Genomic DNA, 9,091 nt, shown 5'->3' with positions numbered 1-9,091 from the left:
CCTACTAATATAAAGGATCTTCAAATGCAAAGTTTAAGTTTTTGAGTGTGGCATGTCATGTTTGATTGATTGATTTATTTCGGTCATTAAAAAGCCACAGAAAAAAAATATCAGCAACAAAGTACAAGTAAACAAAACAAGGACTGACTGAAAAGGTGTAGGCTGAAGCAAAGGCTTATAACGCCTATCCTGACTTTGCCATTGCTTACTGTGGCAGTGAATTAATTATTATGTGCAAAAGTTCGCAGACGCGTTGCATTTTGCATGTTGAGAAGCATGAGAGAGCTTGCAGACATGTTGCTGGTGGGTAAAGAGTGGACAACTTCATTTTTGGGCAAGTTCAATAGTCACAGGTGCGTTCAGATTTTGGTGCAGTACCTCCGCTCTGCCAGCAGATGGAGTGTTTTCCCACCAATCTTTTAGTATGTCCGAATGGACCCAACTTGTTTAGTAGGTAGGAGGAGTATCTAGTGGTAGTACGTAGTAGTAGTATGCAGTATGCCAGTGGGCCTTTCGGACGCAGCCACTGACTTTTTTCACTACCGGGATTTCCCCAAGGCTATTCAAGAGAAGGCTGGGACACGGGGTCAAACATGGGGGGATTGCACATGTGCAGTGTAACTTGAGCTGCGATGCTGGAGGGTGACAGCAGGGGCACTGGATAAAAAGTGCAGGATCCGCTCAGGTGATCAAGGAGTGCGCTTGGTGCGGTCTGCTTGGACTTTTGGACGGAGGCTGCCTGAAGTTGTCAGAATTGCATCTCTGTCATTCTCACCCACAACGCAGGCCACCAGTGACAGTCCAGTAATAAGCTGTGAAAATGACATGCATGCACACATAGACATGCACATCCCCCTTATTCCGCGGTCTCACGTCATCTACTGAGCCTTTGAAGAAGTGCAGACCAGATTTTACTGTGCATGTGCAATCCCCCCATGTTTGACCCCGTGTCTCAGCCTTCTCTTGAATAGCCTTGGATTTCCCTATCCCACAGCACACAGGATATCCTTTACAGCATACCAAAATAAAAGTTGCTTTATCAAAATAAAGGTCTTTTGCAAGTTCAGTACAAAACCATATACATATACAAAACAGTGTGTGCTTATTTGGGTATATTTTAGAAGAAAAATTTGATCTGATACTACAAGCTGTGATATATTCTGTATAAGAGTATGACATGATGACGTAAATGTATATACGGAAGTTGTTGGATTAAAGCGTGGTTGTTCAGTCAACAGCAGTGTCCGAGTCACATATTTAACATGGTGTCAGAATAAAAACAAAAGAAAAAGATAAACTGATAACGAAAGAGAGAAGAGAAAGATACGTCAGAGATGTCTCAGTTATAGCCACCGTCAAGTTTGAGCCTACAAGGTAATCTTGCGGAGAACTGGAAAATATGGATCCAGAAGTTTGAGCTGTTTAGCACCACCAGCGGAGTAGACGAAAAGGCAGAGAATGTGCAGTGCGCTACGTTTCTGCATGTGGCGGGGGAAGAGGCAAAAAAGGTTTGCAACATGTTTGTCTTCGGAGATGATGAGAAAGATAAAATTGAAATGTTGAAGAAAAAGTTCCAAGACTACTGCAAACCAAGAAAAAACCTACCGTACATCCGCCACATGTTCTTCACGAGGGCTCAAGGACTGACAGAGAGCATAGGTGCCTATGTGACAGATTTGAAGAACAAGGCAAGTGACTGTGAGTTCGGACAACTGCATGACTCATTAATCCGTGACAGGATTGTATGTGGCATAAGAAATGATCAAGTGAGAGGAAGGCTATTGAAAGAGACGGATTTCACCTTGGAAAAAGCAATTGATGTATGCCGTGCCAGTGAGATCACGTCAAGTCAGGTTAAAGTGCTCAATGAAGAAATTGAAGTAGCCTACACAAAGTAAAAACTGTGAAAACTGCCCAGAGAGACAGATGCGATAAGAGAAAGACAAAGCCAGCTCCAATGGATGATCAAAAAGAAATTAATTGCAACAGATGCGGTTATAAGCATGCAGACAGAAAATGTCCAGCTTTCGTTCAGACCTGCAAGTGATACCACAAAAGAAATCATTTTGCAAAGATGTGCAGATCTCAGGGCCACACACGGTAGATGCATGCTGTGGAACAGAGTGAGGCCAGCAGTGATATGTTCATTGGCACAGTTGAAGTGGAACATGAAATGTGCATTAAAAATGTTGAAAATGCAGAGATGGAGGATGAAGACGACTGGACTCAGGATCTGATATCCTAATAAACAGGAGGAATGTGACATTCAAGCTCGACACTGGTGCAAGGTGCAATGTAATGTCAGTGGAAACATTTAACTCACTGGACATCAGAGGTGAGCTAAGAAAATCCACCTGCAAGCTTGTTGCATATTTTGGCCACAAGACGGTGCCATTAGGCAAAAAAACACTTACCTGTCTGCACAAAGGTCAAAAATACAAGATAGAGTTTGAGATAGTGCAGCAACAGGTTCCAGCGATATTGGGCAAATCAGCTTGCATTAAGCTTGGCCTGGTGAAGCGAGTCTATGCTGTTGAAAATGAAAATGACATATCCTACAGACTTCGATGACCTGTTGTCTGGATTAGGATGTTTCCCAGGAAAACACCATATTCAGATTGATAGAGCTATTCCACCAGTTGTGCAGACCCCGAGAAAAATTCCTGTGGCTCTCAGGGATAAAGTAGTAGAGGAGCTACACAAAATGGAACAGATGGGAGTCATAACAAGGCAAACAGAACCGACTGATTGGGTCAATAGCATGGTGACAGTGGTCACAGAGAAAAAGACAAGGATATGCATGGATCCACAAGATCTAAACCAAGCCATCAAAACAGTTGAAGAGGTGGTCTCCCGCATGCCCAGTGCGAAATACTTTTCAGTACTTGATGCCAATCAAGGATTCTGGCAGATCAGGCTATATTGCTATATATCTATATCTATCTATACATAGATATTGCTTCCTGCGTCAACCCTTTGGGATTTCCTCTGCATCTGAGGTATTCCAAAGATCTGTGGCACAAATGATTGAAGGCCTGGATGGGGTAGTCAACATCATCGATGATCTGCTGGTATGGGGCGACACCATTAAGGAACATGATCAAAGGCTGAGGAAGCTCCTGGAGCGAGCACGTGAGTACAACCTGAAGCTGAACAGAAATAAATGCAAGATCAGAACAACAGAGATCAAGTACATAAGTCATGTACTCAGTGCTGCTGGGTTAAAACCAGATGATGAAAAGGTCAAAGCTGTGGTACAGCTACCACCACCAGAAGATAAACAGGAACTACTAAGTTTTATGGGCATGATACAGTATCTTGCCAAATTCATTCCCAGCTTATCAGAGGTCAGTGCTCCACTCCGAAAGCTGCTAGAGAGCATTATTGAATGGCACTGGGTAGAGGAGCAGAAGAAAAGTTTTGACACATTGAAGCATCTGGTTACCAATGCGCCAACGCTTAAGTTCTATGATGTCAAAAAGCCAGTGACATCATCTGTGGATGCCAGTTCAGAGGGAATAGGAGCTGTAATACTGCAAGAGGAGAGGCCTGTGGCGTATGGATTACGAGCACTTACGTACTGTCAGCGTCGATATGCTCAAATCGAAAAGGAATTACTCACCTTAGTTTATGGGTGTGAGAAGTTACACTAATTTGTATATGGCAGCGAAATCCACATTGAGAGTGATCATAAACCACTTGAGAGCATTTTCAAAAAGCCACTCCACCAGGCTCCTATGCGGCTGCAAAGGATGCTTCTCAGGCTACAGAGGTACACTCTCAATGTCACGTATAAGCCAGGGAAAGAGCTGTACATTGCTGATGCTTTGAGCCGTGCCTACCTCAGACAGCAAAAAGAGGAGTTACTAGGAGAAGAGCTGGAGGTCAACTGGGTCACACCTCAACTTCCCATCTCTGAGGAAAAGTTGAACATGTTCAGGAAAGCAACAGCATATGATCCTGAAATGCAAATGCTCAGAGACATCACAATGAATGGATAGCCGACAGAAAGGAAGGAGATTCCAAAGGAAATGCAGAAATACTGGACCTTTAAAGAGGAAATCAGCTATGCATCAGGACTGATGTTTAAGAATGCAAAACTCATTGTACCAAAACAAATGAGACAAGAAATGCTGGACAAGATTCATGAGTCACACCTGGGCATAGTAAAATGTAAAGAAAGAGCAAGGGACATTCTCTACTGGCCAGGTATGTCAACTCAGATAGAGGACATTGTAACTCAGTGTGCTGTCTGTAATGAAAATAAAAACAGCAATCCAAGAGAAACTCTGCTTCAGGGGTGTCGGTGACTTAGTGGTAGAGCAGGCGCCCCCTGTACAAGGCTGTTGCCACAGCGGCCCGGGTTCGAGTCCAGCCACAGGCTGAAAAAGGCTGAAAAAAAAAAAAAAACTCTGCTTCATCACACACTACCAGGAAGACCATGGGAGAAGATCGGCACAGATTTGTTTCACTACAATGGTGCAGAGTATCTGCTTTGTGTCGACTATTACTTAAACTATCCTGAGATCACCAAGCTAAGTGACACGACCAGTCGAGGTGTCATTACTGCACTGAAGTCAACATTTGCCAGGCATGGTATTCCAGACACTATCATTAGTGACAATGGTCCGCAATATGCCAGTGCTGAATTCAGAGCATTTTCAGAAAGCTGGGAATTTCAACATGTCACTTCCAGTCCAGGACATGCTCAGTCTAATGGACAAGCAGAGAAAACTGTACAAACTGTCAAGAACCTACTCAAAAAGGCACGCAGCAGCAATGGCGATCCTTACATTGCTCTGCTTGAATACCGCAGCACACCGACTGTCCTGCACAGCTGTTAATGGGCCGTTGTCTGAAGTCCAAACTGCCAACATCCACTACTCTACTGACTCCTGAAGACAGACCTCAAGTACATGACAAACAAAAGTACAAGCAGCTGAAGCAAAAGAGCTACTATGACAGATACACGAGACAACTGCCAGATATACAAACAGGTGAAAACGTCAGAATACAGAGAGGAGACACCTGGCAGCCAGCTGTGGTGGTGAGCAAGCATCAGCAACCACAATCCTTCATAGTTCGCACGCCGGAAGGAACAGTCTAGAGGAGGAACAGGAAACATCTACTGAAGACCGGCGACAGGGTGTTTCCACCTACAGATGCACAGGACATTTCCACCTATACAGACATTTAAACTAGTGACAGCAAAAATGATGCAGACTGCAAAGACACAGAGGCCACTCAGGAGGCTGACACTGATGCAGTGCCAGAGCAGTCACAGTTGTGTCACACGGTCTGGGAGACAAGTCAAGATTCCAGCTAGATACAGAGACTAAACATGCATACAGTATTGCAGAGTTTGAAACAAGGTCACACATGTTACAGGTTCAAGGTGTGAAGTAAAATATTTATTAATTCATGTTTGCAAGAGAAAACTTACTGAAGTTTATATTGTGCTGTAAGGTACGAGGTAGAATACAGTACAAGAAGTTAAGATTTTTTTTTTTTAGTTTACTTCTGGTACTGAAACTGTTTGAAAGACAGGTTTAGCAGCAGTGTTGTGGTACTTAAGTGTTGCAAAAGAAAAAAAAAATCTTAAGAAGAGGGATGTGATATATTCTGTATAAGCGTCTGAGTATGATGTGATGATGTAAATGTATATGGAAGTTGTTGGATTAAAGCGTGGTTGTTCAGTCAACAGCGGTGTCCAAGTTGTCACATATTTAACACAAGCAATGTATGTTAACCCTTTCCTTACTGACTTAACTCAGAGGACAGAACATAAATATGGGTCATTCCACAATTGGAGGGCAATTTAGGCAAAAGAATTTTGAAAAATCGACCCTTTATTTTTTAATTTTCTGTTATGTTTTTAAGAAGAACAGGTAATAAACCATCAAATAATTTGATCTGTCCAGCTCAGACATCAAAGATACACATTTTATGAGATTTTTTATTTTTTGGCAGCCATGCTTGACGCAACCCTGTTACCAATACTCAGGACCCAGACCAAAGTGTATTTTAAAATATTGCTGGTTAAATATTTTACCATTACATATAAAATAGTCACACTTACATCGTATACTCATTAAATTTCATTTAATACTTGTCTTAAATTCATTTAAGCAACTTTTGAAATCATCTTGCCCAACTTTTCAGAAGTTACACATTATTTTTAGTCATTTTAGTATTTATTTTTTAAATATTTTCTAAAAATACATTCTGCATATAATCACTCATACTATTAAAAAGACAATATGTCACACCCTTATGAGCTTGGAAAATCATTTAAGATTTTTTTTTAAATGAAAATGATATGGTAACAGGGTTGAAATTAGAGTAGTGGGGTTGCATAAAGTAACAGGGTTGAATGACTACATTATTTTGATTGTAGAAAATGACATACATTTTATGAATAAATACTCAGAACCCCAGGATTGTTGTTTAATATGTTTTTATATATCTTTTCAATAAAGGATCACCAGGATGAGTTGGAATGTTATAAAATAAACATGTTGATGAGACCATAAACAGGATCTGATCAAATATTCAATGGATAAAAAGCAGTACGCTAACAACCTGGCGTTAAAGCAACACAATGGAGGCGAAAAACACAGGGCCGCCCCTCCCTAAACGCAGAACACGCGCTGTGCGTAGGGCCTCATCTTCCATGGGGAGATGAGGCCACATTTTGCGCGAGGGGACGCATTTGCGCATATGTGCAGTGGATGCGCACATGCGCTACCATGAGGCGCGCGTAGAATCCGCTCGAGGAAGGAGAGAAGAGACCTGACCGCCCATGCGTCGCTGCAATGATTGACAGCACTCGACATCTGAACAATAAGAGGGTGCGCTGGCAGGCACTTGCAGAGCTGCAGCAGATGAAGAGTTGTCGACATGTCGTCCAAAAGAGCCTCAGGCGTATGTGCGGGGACTTGAGGGCGGGCAAGCTCCATGGAGGGGGAGACCCGAGCCTCGAGGGTATGTGCGGGCCGGGAGGTCGGATGCTCCCAGAGAGGGGAGAGGGAGAAATATAGCTAAATAAGATGAAAATAGAAAAGAATGTCTCTGTATTTTATTTCTGTTTTCAGTGTTTAATTAAGGTGGGAGAGGCGGAGTGCTGAGGGAGATCAGACGCCTCCAGAGAGGGGAGAGGGAGAAATATAACAAAATAAGATTAAATAGGAAAAACCTGTCTCCCTCTTTTATTTTATTTTCAGTGTTTAATCAAGGGTGGGGGATTGAGGTGGTGGAAGTTACTTTCTTTTGATGAGTAATTGATGGCTATTTGTGACTCAGATTTGTTTATTTATTTATTTCAGTTTGAAGTTATTTTTATTTAATATTTATTTATTTATTTCAGGTTGAATTTTTTATTTTATTTGACTCATACAGCCAAACTACTGTATCTACAGTACATTTGTTATTGCCAATAAAGGTTGTCAAGTTAAATGGCAAGTTGTTGTACGGTCATTTTGTACTTATGATACATTTGGGAAATAAAATTTCGCTTAGGGCCCCAATTTGGTCAGGGGGAGCCCTGATATAATCCAACAGAAACTAAGAAAACCAGGCTTTCATTGACAGCAAATAAATCCATAGGCCTACTGCCATCTGCTGGTAAAAAGGACAAACATCAGTTTGACACTTCACTGACGCAACAATGCGTTATGGAGAAAACAACGCAACACACACAATAATTTATTATATCCTCGATTACTTTATTGCAAACAATTCGGCGAATGAATATTAAAACACAACCTTTGAGGGAATCCCTATACGTCCTTCATGGGAACAATATGCATGACGATTTCCCTTATTAGTCTCTGAACAGCAACGTTATGGTTGAACAACAAGTTTTACCTTAGCCATAAAATTTGCTATTTTATTTCTATTTTTATGAATAAAAAGTTCCTCACAGCAATGGCAGGCAGCTTTTCAAAATGCGCAAAACATCAGGTGTAAGTGGAAATAAAAGATACATGGGAAAGTTTTATAGGATATTTTTAAGTTTCATAGGCAATCTTATCTTCCTGTCTTTTATTTTGAAGTTACTTCTGCCTCTGATGTCACCGCAGTTCTACTTTTTGTCCAAAACAATAAATGAAAAAATGAATCTGCAAAAAACCAAAATCGGGCTGTTATTTGAATTTGGTTTTGTCGTTTTTCGTTCGTTTTTTTTTCTGACAACAAAAACGGAAAAACGGCTCCATTTTCTCGTTTTTTCGTTTTAAACCAAAAAGGAAAAAACAGGAAAACCATGGTATTTCCGTTTTTTCGTTTTTGGTTTAAAACGAAAAAAACGAACTGTCTGAAGGTACCCTGACCCTTTTGACACCCTCTATAGGGCAATCACACAGCGTCCCCACATCCTGCGAGTGAGTGAGTGAATGAGCAAGTGACCTTTATTTGTCAGCTCTATCTATGGCAAAAATGTGCTGATGCCCCCTTCACATTTATGACTGCCCCCTCATGTGGGCTATGCCTGCCTGGAACCGGACTTGCCTCAGTTACAGAGGGACATGGTGTTAAATTTAATGTCCATGGAATAAATCCATAAATGTTGCGACAGCACTATCTGATAAACATTTTTCCCCGTTAAAGGGTTTTTTTGGGGTAGTTTTTCCTTACCCGCTGCGAGGGTCCTAAAGACAGAGGGATGTCGTATGCTGTAAAGCCCTGTGAGGCAAATTGTGATTTGTGATATTGGGCTTTATAAATAAAATTGATTGCAATTGCAGACAAGTAGTGAAAAAGAAATATATGTATATATATATATATATATATATAAAATTGATTGAATTGAAACACTTAGTATAGTAACTGTAGCCGAGTGGCATGTAATTGAGTAGAAAGAAAGTGCAAAGTATAGTAGCTATCTTTAATTACACTGCAGTAGGCCTATGTAAAATCTGTCTTTTAAAAACATTCTTTTTACTTTCTTTTAAAGGAGAATGAGTAATGTGGGGGCTTTGACACAAACCATCTCCCATATACACACACACACACACACACACACACACATATATATATATATATATATATATATATATATATATAAAACTTGAATAAATGTGCAGTTATTTTC

Source organism: Epinephelus fuscoguttatus, linkage group LG17, assembly GCF_011397635.1.
Source record: "Epinephelus fuscoguttatus linkage group LG17, E.fuscoguttatus.final_Chr_v1".
NCBI lineage: Eukaryota > Metazoa > Chordata > Actinopteri > Perciformes > Serranidae > Epinephelus > Epinephelus fuscoguttatus.
This window is presented reverse-complemented; position numbering follows the sequence as displayed.